This window comes from Columba livia, chromosome 1 (assembly GCF_036013475.1).
Source record: "Columba livia isolate bColLiv1 breed racing homer chromosome 1, bColLiv1.pat.W.v2, whole genome shotgun sequence".
NCBI classification, from domain to species: Eukaryota; Metazoa; Chordata; class Aves; order Columbiformes; family Columbidae; genus Columba; species Columba livia.
Window position 1 is genome coordinate 122,566,372 of NC_088602.1, and position 12,888 is coordinate 122,579,259.

General features: G+C 42.6%; 1 long non-coding RNA gene across 1 annotated transcript in view; it reads left to right on the forward strand.

Annotated features, from left to right (window-relative positions):
- The first annotated feature begins 710 nt into the window (after window positions 1–710).
- Window positions 711–12,888, forward strand: part of LOC135580544 (uncharacterized) — a 31,386-nt gene continuing 19,208 nt past the window's right edge. Inside the window, exons 1-3 of the long non-coding RNA XR_010475309.1 lie at window positions 711–2,067; window positions 7,316–7,382; window positions 12,232–12,365. This is a non-coding gene — a long non-coding RNA (uncharacterized LOC135580544). The remainder of the gene's footprint in view (window positions 2,068–7,315; window positions 7,383–12,231; window positions 12,366–12,888) is intronic.

Genomic DNA, 12,888 nt, shown 5'->3' on the forward strand with positions numbered 1-12,888 from the left:
TAGGGAACTTACTGTTCTCTGGGGCTACATAATAGGTTATGTTTGTTTTGTGTTATTTGGGAGGTAAGTGGTAGTTAAACACAATATCTATATTTTCTGGCTATGGAAAGCTGACCTTTGTGTGCCTTGCTAGGACAGTCTTTTGGGTAAGGCACATTACAGGAATCAGAATAGTAAATGCAAGGAGGAAACTTTACACCGCAGTCCTCAGCTCTGTAAATGCACAGCGTCAACCACAGGCTTGGCTGCTCTTGCCACACTTGCACTGATCTGCTGCATGGACCTTGAGTAAATCTCCTTTCTTTCTCTTTCTTTCCTTCTCTTTCTTTCTTTCTTTCTCTCTTTCTTTCTTTCTTTCTTTTTCTTTCTTTCTGTCTTTCTTTCTCTCTCTCTCTCTTTCTCTCTTTCTCTCTCTCTGTTTCTCTCTCTCTCTTTCTCTCTATCTCTCTCTCTCTCTCTCTCTCTTTCTCTCTCTCTTTCTCTCTCTTTTCTTTCTTTTTCTTTCTTTCTCTTTCTTTTTTCTTTCTTTCTTTCTTTCTTTCTCTCTTTCTTTCTTTCTTTCTTTCTTTTTTTTCTTTCTTTCTTTCTTTCTTTCTTTCTTTCTTTTTCTTTCTTTCTTTCTTTCTTTCTTTCTTTCTTTCTTTCTTTCTTTCTTTCTTCTTCTTCTTTCCTTCCTTCCTTCCTTCCTTCCTTCCTTCCTTCCTTCCTTCCTTCCTTCCTTCCTTCCTTCCTTTCTTCCTTCCTTTCTTCCTTTCTTCCTTTCTTCCTTTCTTCCTTTCTTTCTTTCTTTCTTTCTTTCTTTCTTTCTTTCTTTCTTTCTTTCTTTCTTTCTTTCTTTCTTTCTTTCTTTCTTTCTTCTTTCCTTCCTTCCTTCCTTCCTTCCTTTCTTCCTTTCTTCCTTTCTTCCTTTCTTCCTTTCTTTCTTCTTTTCTTCCTTTCTTCCTTTCTTCCTTTCTTCCTTTCTTCCTTTCTTCCTTTCTTCCTTTCTTTCCTTTCTTTTCTTCCCCCATATCCATTTATGTAATTCATGAAAGAGGGGTTATGCTAAATAGCTGACCTGGTGTTCTCCTGACTTCTTGGACATCACTCTCTGATGGTCCTTCCAGGAGCCCTGTCTTTGGCTGAGGAGGAAGGGGAGAAGCACTAGTTCAGGATTTAGTCTTTGGTTTTTCTTCACTCTCTAGAGTGATGCTTGATGTGTGTTTCTAATGGCTATCTTTCAATGATTTTAATGGAGCTGCTTTAACAGGAAATCACACCAGGGAATTTAACATCCCTGCCCCCACATATCACAAAGGAGTTGTCCTCTTCTGTGATGGAAAGAGGTTAACTGCAGCCACAACAGCTTGTGTGGTATGTCTGCTCCCCTGTAATGCTCTCTGCTTAGACAAACATGAAACCATAAAAATACTCTTTTCTCTCATTATTAATTTTCTTCCTTTCAATTAATCTGCCAAGAGCCCTTAGAAGGTGTTTATCCCAGAATATGGCGGGGACCAGCTGTAACAAAATTGTTTTTCTGTGAGACAGAAGGGAAAGCTGGAATTCAGTCTCACCAGCATTAGCCTTTGTACTTGCTTTATCTAATACAAAAACTGTAACATCAGACCTACCATGCGTTTCCTTGTTTACCTAAAAATCTGTAATGTCTCTTGAGATGCTGTAAGGATCGGAGGAAATCTATGGGCTGCTCTGAAGTTTTTTACTCATACAAATCTTTGATTTCCCTTTGCTGCCACGTTCATCTCAGGGGGGAAGAAGAAAACTCAGTTCTCGTGCATTGTGCAGGGGTGCGCTCCTGCTCTTGCGCTGGGACCTTCCTCACATTGTCAACCACGCTCATTGCTCTGGGCTCCTGGGAACAATTCTGTAGCTTCATCCGCTTCCACTCATTTATGTCTGAGGGGCTGAGACAGATACTTTCTGCCATGGTTCGTGTTAACTTTGCTCTCTGCTCAGTTTTTATCTGAAGTTGTAGCAGTTCATCTACAAATAGACATTGTTTGAGGATCTTCAGTGCTGGATCTTGACCCAATGGACCAAACGCAGACCCAGAATACAGATCAGGTGAGCAGATCTCATTCTTAGACCTGTCTTAATTGATCCGGACAGGTGTACTTCACTGTAGGTGGAAAGGAGGCTTGCCAATGGTGGAAAATAAGAGTATGACAGCAGACCATAGAAAGTCATGTTCTCCTTGGTGAAGCTCATAGAGAACTCACAGGGTCCCTACTCAGTGGATGGGAAGGCTTTCTTCACAATCAAGGAATAAATCAACATTTTTATGGTGTGATTAACTGAATTCCCTCTTATCTATAATGTTCACAAATTGTGAAATATGATTAATTTTTCCCTCATTGGTCTTAAGAAAGCCTGGTAGTGGTTGACTCGAATAAAATGTTCCCCTGTAGCTGCCTGCAGTGGGTGGGATGAATCCCACACCAAAGTTGGGAGCCGGGGGGAAGATGCCCAGGTCAGTTTTGGGATGCTTGATTATATCCTGTGTGGCAAATAATGTTCTATTTCACATTTTGATTAGTTACCTTCTGAAGGAGATAGAAACTCTGAGGAAAGATGAGCGAGCTTTGAAATATTTTATTTGTCAGAGACAACACTGGATAGGAGTACAAAATGCAGAGAAATTCAGTTCAAAAGAAACACATTATTTAAAGAAAATCAAACGAAAGTCAATTATTTTAGGAGTTAATTTGCGACAGCCAAGTAGAAGCAAACCCTGCAGTTGTGGCAGCCTGTTAGCAGAGTGGGCGTAGGGGGTGGGACTGGTAGCAAGTAGAGAGTCACCAAATGAAAGATGTTCACCTCCCTGCCTTGGCTTCATGCGACAAAGCACAGCAGAGGCTCAGGTCAGGGATGGGACAGGGGCAACTGTAGGGGGTTTCTCTGAGTCAAGAAAGACAGGAAGCAGCAGAAATATAGATAAGAAGAATCTTGCTCTGTTTCTGGTTTTGGTTGATATGTTCTTTCACTGACGCCAGAGTAATTAAAAAGCATAGTCTTAGAGAAAAGTCTTGAAACTTAATAAATATTGTAAAACGGATTTGGTGTTCTCTGGTTGAGCAAATGACAGTTGTCCCGACCAAAATTGCAAATCAATATGATACTCCATCTAGTAGTGCTGAAACCTGCTCAGAGAAAACCTGTTTAGCCCTGAAATCTCAAAAGTTCTGTGGGATTTTCTCTCTGAAAAAAATAACATTTCACAAGAAGGAGCAAAAGGGAGAGCAATTAAGGATATAAGTTGTAATGGTTTTGTTTTGTTCTTAATCAGTGAAAACCATGTTAGTCTGGTGGCATGTCATGCTGTCTTCCAAAGAACTGCAGAATAGGACCCACTGGACCCTAAAATTAATAGGCCCTGTTCATGCACCGCCACAGTGCCACAATTCAGTGGCATCCCAAAACACAGTTACCATGTTTCCTTTCAGCACTGTAAGACGACAAAGCAGAACCAAAGAACACCCACAATAAAATTAAAAAAAAAAAAAAAAAAAAAAAAGAAGGAAGGAAGAAAGAAAAAAGAGGAAATTAAATTGACGTTTGCTGGGTATAGAGGGGTTGTGCGTGTGCTCTGATGCCCTCATTGAATTTAGGGGGGCCTGTCTGCAGGCTTGGCTCGCAGCTGGGGGCTGGTGGGGGGAAGGGGGGAGTCCTGCTTCCAGGAGAGGCAGATGCGGCTGGTGCCTAATTTCTGCCTTTTCCTGCCATCTAGTGGTCTACCAAAACAGTAGTCTTCAGCCCAACATCTTACGGCGTTAAGAGCATGATCAGAAGAGAGGGAGGATGCTGTACACCCAGGGGAGAGAACAGTGCGAGGCGGGAACGTTCTGCCCCTGCACAGCCAAGCAAGCGTAGCGCTCCTGCATCCTCCCATCCGCTCCCCACGCCCTTTTTTCTCTCTTCTCTTCAGAAGATGGCCAGGCGGCAGAGGTTTTGCTTGTTCATTCAGTTCTTGTCTAGGTTGGAAAGAGCTTCAAAGTTTCAGCTGTGGTGATTGCTGAATAACTAAGCTAAGGTTTTGCCAGCACAGTTTTTTTAGTCCTTGGTGTTACTGGGCTGCATGGAGCAGCATCCTCCAGGCATGAGTACCCTGATGTGGTCAGTCTGTCCACAGATGTGCTCCCAGCATTGCTACCAGCCATTCTCTCATAGCAACAGGCAGGTAGAATACTGGCAAACACTGGGAAAAAATCCCTGATGTAGGCAACCCCCCCTGAGGCCTTCCTTGATATTTAACATGTATTCCCTCAGTAACATCCACTTTTTTTTGTGAGACTTTACCCTCACTTAACTATTTGGGAATAACTGTTAGATTAGGATGGTGGTGAACTCAGATGTCAATGTTTATTATAAAAGGAAACATTTGCAAATGCAAGTGAGTGGGTTGATCTGCCACTTATGTCATTCATATTTACCCGCTCGTGGAAACTCTACAACTTGTTCTCTGTGTACACTTTTGGTGCATTGAATAGATTTCAGGTGTATTATTTTTTCCCTGGAAGGATGTTGAGTTGCATTCAGGGTTTTACACAGACAGCAGTAACTGTGACTCATTACCTACTTTATACACAGAAAGTAATCCTGACCAGATCTAACCTTCAGGGTATTGTTTGTGCAAGAAAATTGAGATTATCAGAGGTTTTAGTAAAAACAGTTCCCAGAGGAAGTAGGATGCTTTGACACATTCGTCCAAAATTTCCACACATGTAGAAAATGAAAGATAACAGTGTGCTTTACAAGTCTGGTACTTTCCACCTTACTCTTTACAGTAAGAAGATGAAGTGAAAACAGGCAATTGTATTGTCTTTTTTATTTATACCCTTCCCTCACCCCAGAGGAATCAGAATGTTTCTCACAGTAGTGGAGTGAGCTGGCAGGTGATTTCCTTGCCTGGGCAGGGGGCTCCCTGGAGCAGCAGGGCAGGGGCTGGCAGCCAGGACCTGTCCCACCTCCCATCCAGGAGCTGGGCAGCCAGGGAACACAGGGGGGGCAGCCCCACCCCTAGGCATTGGGCACCTCCCTGGGACAGGGGTGTGACACCAGCCTGCAAATAGGGTCAGCTACCTAGCTGTTCAAACCATAGGTGATTAACGTACCCTCCAGGACACGGAGAGGAGATCATGGCCAGAATGAAGGCTTCTTGGCTGTGGTCCGGAGGGGTTAGATGACATGCTCCTTACCCCCCTGTGGAAGAGTCGTGCTCTTTCTGCTGATGGTGATCCTTTTGGACCAAGGGGACAAGAGCCATCTCCTTCTCACCTATGTGGTGGGTGTGGCTGCTGCAGTGTCCGGCTAGACAGCACGGCTTCTCCAGCATGCATGACCCTCTCCTGACTATATGCTTCTGTGGCAGAGGATGCTCACCCTGTATATCTGGGAGCTTGTTTGCCAGATAGCTTTTGCAGATTTTCATCTAAGTTTTCAAAAGCTCTAAGCTGACTTCTCTTTCTGGTCTGTCTTCAGGCCCCATCCCTTCCAAGTGAGATGTTGAAGCTCATGACTTGATCACTTTTGTCTGGGATGGGGTTTGCAGGGAATTCTTGTGGTCCCCAACTACAGAGCAGCAGGCTGAGCTATTCACATGCAAACTCATCACCAAAAGAGCTCGGCTATATATTTGGCCTAATCAGTATGCGTTTATGTGGTTTCTAAGGTAAAAGGATACTATGATGTGTTTGCAAGGGAAGGAAGGAATAAGTTACATTCCTAGCTCCTCTTTCCACAGTCTTTGGCAGTAGGTGTTGGCAGGTATGTCCAGACTCAGTACTGTCACAACTCCTGGCAAAATAAATGCATGTGATTTGAAAATTCATTTCAGCTGTATAAAGAGTTTTCACAAGCCATGCTTCCCTTGACATTATGGCCTTAAGATTGTTTTCGTAATAATAATAATATTGTGAAAGCTTATTATGTAGTACCTGTCTGTTTTCTGGAGCAGGAATGGTGTTTCCAGATCTATAAATTCACAATCTTTTGTCTAGCACAAGGTATTGCTTGATTTTCGTCTCCCTTGTAAAGCAACTAGGAAGGAATTATTTGAGTACTGCATTTACTGATTCAGAGAAATATGATTTTAAAAGGTAGCGAGTCTGATTTTTTAGGTATGGTGCTTCAATAAAGAAGTCAACCAGTCTGAGAAAGCAGAAAGAACGACAGTAAGACTGCTAGTCCGAGGAAACATTGAAAGACTTAGAGTGATTTAGTCTACTGTGAGATGTGATGTCTTCAAATACACAAACGCAAATCTGTAAAGAAGATAAGAGTAAATGTTCTCTTCATCTGCTTCAAAGAGAAAAAGAAGTAATGGCTTTAAGTTGTCCTAAATGAAAACCTCTATTGGCAGTGATTATAAGATGCTGGAATAGATGGTCTTGAGTGAAAAAGAACATCACTAAAGGTCTTTAGAAACAAGTTAGAGAAAGAGCTATTGGGGATGGCTTTGGTATTGTGATCTTGTCCTGGATCGCACTGTCCTTTCCAGCTTTCTTTCTGTAACCTTTTGCTCTGCAATCGTAGTGTAATTTCACTCATTGTACAGATAGGAAAGGTGGAGTGTTGAAAAGCACCCAGCCCTGAGCAGCCTAGCGTACCTTCAAAGTTGACCTTAGTTAAAGTGCGGGATAGACAAAGGGATGACCAGAATGACCCATCCAAATGAGATCTACTGTGATCTTAAGCATAGCCCTAGATGGTTTTACCAAAAGCAGATGTGTCGTTTTTAGCCAAAAAATTTGTGCTTGGACTTTCAGGAAGGCAGTTCCATTTCATTATTGGAACTGAGAGCCAGAAATAATCTGATTTCTGTGCAGTTAGCACTTGCATTTCCTAGATGTGAAATGGGTGCATTTTTGCAGAACATGTTGAGAAATCTGTTACAAAGCCAACTTTAGGGATGACTTACATTTCTTCCCTTTTTCGCTAGGGAAAAAGTTCCCAGCGCCTTCTGCGCAGGTGACAGATATTGCAGTGCTGATTCTGATACCAGATATCCTCTTGTCAACAGGAAGGTGCTGAAAACCTTTAAAAGATGAGAAAATTTGGCCTTGTACATCTATCTCATCCAGTTAAAATCTTTCTCTGAGCATTTGTCAGCTTTCACATCTCAGTGGAAATCTACACTTCAGCATGGGCTACACCCCTGGGGTTCTCCAGGATCCTGGAAAGAGTTTTTGCTCTTGTTCGGTTCACTTATACTCTGAGCTTGCCTCCTGGAACCCACTCCCATAATTTGAGGTCAGTCAGAGTACTTGAAGACTTCTGATTTGTCTCTTGTTTGTTTTTAATTTCTCTTTTGTAGGCTTTGAGCTCTGCAGCCCCTCCAAGAAGAAGAAGAAAACACACTGGAAGACGAAAGCCTTGTATGGGTATTGAAAGCCATTTCCGCTCAACCCTTGTTTCATTATGACAAGTTCATGTCCAAAATCAAAGTGCATTTATTACTTTCCATCACTTACTTACAGTGTGAGATAGTAAAATCTCAGACTTTGGAAAAGAGCAAGATGACAGATCACAGATGTTTTCAGCCTCCGAGTGAGGTAATCAACCATCATGTGCATCTGTGAAGTTCTCAGCTGGGAAGCTGGTACTGATATTGTAACAACAAATTACATAAGGTCAGTTTTTGTGTCTTGCTTTCCTACCATGGCAGAGGTTGCCATTGTAATTAACCTTTTAAATATGACTTTCTTGAGAGTATAGAGGGTCTACTGAAACTACCACTTCTACCAGAATATCACAACAGTCAATGACTAAGGCATGGACAAAGGGAGCTGCAAGTTATTATTCAATTCATTTTTAGTAAATGCAATTGAAATTACATTTCCCAAATGTTCTGGACCTCTCTGTAGAATTTGTGAAAATGTAGCATAATGAGGCTAAACCACTGATGTGAAGTTTAGGTAGTAGACTTTTGGGTTTTAACAACTTTAAAAAGGCAGAAAGAAATTTAGCAGAAGCCTCTCCTACTTCTCCATCCTTTCCATAATCCAGAAATGCTAGAAAGTAGGCAAGTTTCTTAATGCACACTAAAAGTCAACATTCCCATCTCTTTTACTGGGGCAGACTTTGTTTTATAACAGGTCACATGAGAGAAAATAAATGTAAACCTTTAAACCCATGAGGCTGCAGCTAGAAATCTGTGAGTAGTGATTTTATGGACTACTTTGAGCTCTGTTTGAAGAACTATTGTCTGTAAAAATTGAATACCTACTGAACAGCTACTGTGAGGTGAAGTAGTTCTGTAGATTTTGACAATGCTGAATCCCTTTGTGTTGGGTGAAAAACTGGCAAACGATGCTGAGACCTGAAGAGTTGTGGTCATGGTTTCAGATCTCAGCCAACAGACACATGTTGGTGTGTCATGGTTGAGACGGACAAACGACATGGACCAAGTTCTTTCAAGATGAAAGTAATAGATGCCATTTATTGCTACAAGTGCATTTTTATTCAATTCTATCAGTTCATGTGTCTTTTCACTATTGGTTACAAGTTACAGCACTAACATCTCATTAGTTAATTTTTCTGTCATCCATGTTATTCTTCTATCCCCTTCTCTCTCATGGGTACATCTCTCCTCTCTCCAGATACTCCTTTACTCCCATCCTTCTCAAGGGTAAATCTTAATATCTCAAGGCTGATCTCTACTCTCATATTTTCTGTCAAGGATTCCACAGACGTGCTGCAGTTTCCCACATTGGTGCATCTGGCTATGTACAGAAATGCTGTGTGTGCAGTAGGTGTGCCTTTTTCCAGATACTGCCCCAGCTGAGAGGCAACTTGTCCACAGAATATATTACTAGCCACAATTTAAGAGGGGAAAACATAGATGGTTATTAGTAGGTTTAAGAGATCCTCATTAGCCAAAGCAGCTTAATTTTAGGAAGCATTGAGTCCCAGTGCACATGTCTTGCTGGGATGGACTGGACAGATTGTTAGTTACTGTTGGCTTCTAACCACAGTATCGTCAAGTTCATTTTCCTGCGCCAGTAGTGTGTTTGTCGAACATGCCTGCCTCTAAATGCCATTCCGCTTTACAAAGCCACAGGGTGAAAGTTGAGTGTGTGTGATTCACTGCTAGATGACAGGTTTGTGTCTCAGCAGCAGAGGTGGTGGAGCTGCAGCAAACACCACAGCCCTGCTGTTGAGTGGCGTCTTGGTAATGCCATGTGCAGATGTGCAATAACTAAAAAGTGATGCAAATGCAGTAGCTCATCTAGAAAATCTCATCTGAAAAGATAATTCAATTTGGTTTACCTGAGAATAAATACCACTTGGATGCAAATGCAGCTGCTATATTGCTAGCTTTAAGCCAGCAAAATTTTACTCATCAATTTTGCAAAATTATTGCTCCTGTGTTCTCAGTTTTGTTACATCTTATTACATGCATATATTTTACTCTAAATTTGAGCTGATCGAGCATGTCTCCTGACTAAAATAAATTATACAAGATGCATAACTAATTATACAAGTCCATTATAACACGAACTCCTCTGTCTCACAGGCCAAGATTCACAACAGTTAGCAGCTCAGCCTCTTAATAGTGTTTCCAATACTGATTATCTCCTGTTGCTTTAGTTATATCATAGTGGTGTTCTATCCATGGGAACCCACAGGTGTGTATATACATACAAGAAGGCAGAAAGGAGATCAGGAGTTTGAAATTTGAGTTCAGGCTATGTATGTAATTGACATGGTTAGGAATGTAAAAGGTACAGTAAGATCACCTATGTGAAACTGAGAGAATACGAGCGCAGTTGATTCATATGGCTGGCATATGCCATTGACCTGTGCAGATGGAAGTGTGGGCATATGTTGTTCTTGGGCACTTTCCGTTTCATTGAGAGAGCAGAAATTGCGTATTAGCAGGCCTGGCCCAGTGTAGGCTTTTTAAATGGAAAATAGTAGTTGCCACTTAAAACTTACAGAAAAATGAGATTTCTTCACTTTCTCTGTATTGAGGGACGTGGGATTGTTTTCGTCTCAAGCTTTGTGGCTAGCTCTGCTGTCTTCCAGGCTCTGGTGGTCTTCCTTGGGGATTCTTCTCTGGGTACTCTTTCAGGTTTCCCTCTCCTGTTCTCTGTCTCCCCCTAAAATCCGCTCCTCTCTCTTCCCTGGCCAAACAGTCTGTGTATCTGTTCCTGTCTCTGGTTCCCATTTGCCTGGGCTGACATTTGTTGATATGAAATGGGACAGGGAAGCAGGGCCTTGGAGACCACAGAAGGAGGAACCCTGTGCAAGGAGCATAATGGAGAACAGCCCAGTCAGGGAAATGGATGTTTGCCTCTTCCCTCAGCCTGCCTGTGCACCCGGGCTGGTGCTGTGGTCTGGTCCAGGGCTTGGCTTTGGGCTTGCATCCTCTGTCCCCTCCTGAGGATATGGGATGTAGGGAAACCCAGGGAATGGTACCACTTGCCTGGACTTTGGAAAGATCGAAGCTGGCAGCACAAGGGACGGCTGGGGTGCAGGGAGCAAGGCTTTGGTGTGGAGCTTAGCTGCTGAGTCCCAAACTATCCTATGTTTCCATCTGTCTGTGCTGCCCCTTTTTCCTCCTGAGTCCAGTGCTTTAACAATGCAGGTAATGCAGGTACAGCAGGACTTAGGTGGAGCGGCTCAGGTGAATCGAGGAACAGACACTGTCTGTACATCCTATTTCTTTGCATTTTGAGGGCACTCAGCAATTTACAGCCCTGGCTACTCCCTTAGGGGGAAAGCAGCAGGAAACTTAGCAATGGAAGACAACACCTTTTTTTTTGGAGGTGCAATCTCCTTTTCTCATGTACTTTTAGCTGTGGCACTCGCTTCTATGCTCTCCTCACTGTCTGTGAGCCTTACAAGCTAAAAGAGGGGTCAGGCTATTGTAGGCATGCAGTGGAAAGTATTGCAAAACATGCAGGTGGAGAAGCAAGGCTCAGCAAGCTGTTGCTTGGTCTAACAACGTGAAAAAGTTTTTGGTTTGCCAGAAGCAGTGCCCTGTCTGATAGACATTGGAGGCCCAAGAGTTGTCACATAAATAAAACCTACACTATCCTAATTTTTTCATGTCTATAAGGAAGCACAACTCGGGGGGAGAGAAGAGGGGAAATCACAGGATCAAGTGAAACTAGGTTGGCTGATGTGTTTTACTGTCTAAGAGCCCACTCATCCCATCTAATCTTCTAAAAGGCTTGTGTGCTGTGTGGGTTGCTTGGGAGGGAGTAACCAGTTACATGTCACTCTCTTGCAAGAAGAGATTGCAATGAAGAGCAATAATGTTGTTTTGCTGGCATTAAGAGACCTTCAGCTCCACAGACTTTGCTATTTTCCTTCTACGTGGGTTTGTGGGTTTAACTGAGAGCTGTATAGCTTTGTTTCTGTTCTTTGGGCTTCCTGTGTGACTATACCTGTACAACATATTTGGTGCAAAAATAGCAAAGGGAAGAAGAGGAAAATCATGTGACAGATTTGAGGCCCTCAGACCATGTCTTAGGGAGGCTACACGAGTGTTATACATCTCCCGTGGAATGGGTCCTGAACCTATTTGTTTCCTTTAGTGCACTGTTGTGATTGTGTGGTTTCACTGCATGGTTTAAGCCAGACTTAGCTTCTTTCAGTTGGGTGCTGATCACACAGGGTGAATCATGAGACTGCTCTGCTCCCACCAGTGTCCTGTCTCTATAGTAGGATGCTACATTGTGAAATCTGGAGGCCATCCACTGGGTCTTAACACACAACCATCTTTGGGTGTGATGTCTCAAATGTGACATTATGTTATTGAGAGGTGACTGAGATGAATATGTAGCACTTTAGGTGACATAATACAGTCCTTCTGTTCACTGGCAGTTTTACAGCCAGTGGACAGTGGAAATAAGATGTTTTTTCCTTTCTTTCAAAAGGCTGCGAAAACTGAGTGATGCTATACTTTATCGGAATGGATTATCTGCACCTTAAGAGGCAGATGGTTTCAGTCAGAGCCTTTTGTTTCCCTGCTTCAAAAGGCACAGTCTTTCAATTTGTTCACTTAAAAAATGCACCTACTGCAGGCTCCTGTGCTTTGCTTTCTACACTAGCATGTTTGATGGTAAGGTGGTGAGGTACTTCCTGTTTATCTACAAAAATCTCATCTTCCAAAGCAAACCTGGCTCTCTGGGGACCTTGCTAAGCCAAGGTTCAGCTTTGCTGTATGGGTATCTCTTGATGGTGCGATACTTCTTGCATGTGTGTTTGGTCTCATTCTAGGTCCCAGATGCCAGTCGTCATTCTGAGGCTGCTCTGAACAGACTTGCTGGTTCTTTCAGCTCTCTGGGATGACAGAGGGAAAGCTGCACGTGCCCAGATGAATGTACAGAACGGCTGGTTGGAAACTCAAGCAGGTAACCTGCCTGTCCCCAGTACCCCTCTTCTCCCTCCTGAGGGTCTTTGGACTCTTTACTACATGTACCATGGTATGGACAGAGTGTTGAAAAGCATCTTTGAGAACCATATTGTTTCACATGTACTTGCTCTGTGGAATGATGTACATTTTACTCTTTCCCTTCTGCCTGCAATGTCTGTATCCAGATCATGAAAAGCAATTAAAGAAGTTTCATGCCTTTTGTTCAAATCCATGCAAGCTCTCCATTGAATGTCTGTCCTTTTTTTTTTTAGTTTAAGATCACTGAGGTAGAATCTGTTTCAGAGAAACCTTCTTTTTCATATTCTGAAAGCTACTTGTAGTCTATGAAAACAATTATACCTTGATCAGCTGAGCAATAAATGCTACTAAAGGTCTATTTCTGGGTCTGTTCATACCTAACTTCCTCCAAGTTTCCCAGTCCTTTACCTGAAATAATTAGTCTCTAGCTATACAAGGACTGGACCACTAAAACAAAAAGAGCAAACTGAATTTTTCTGGAA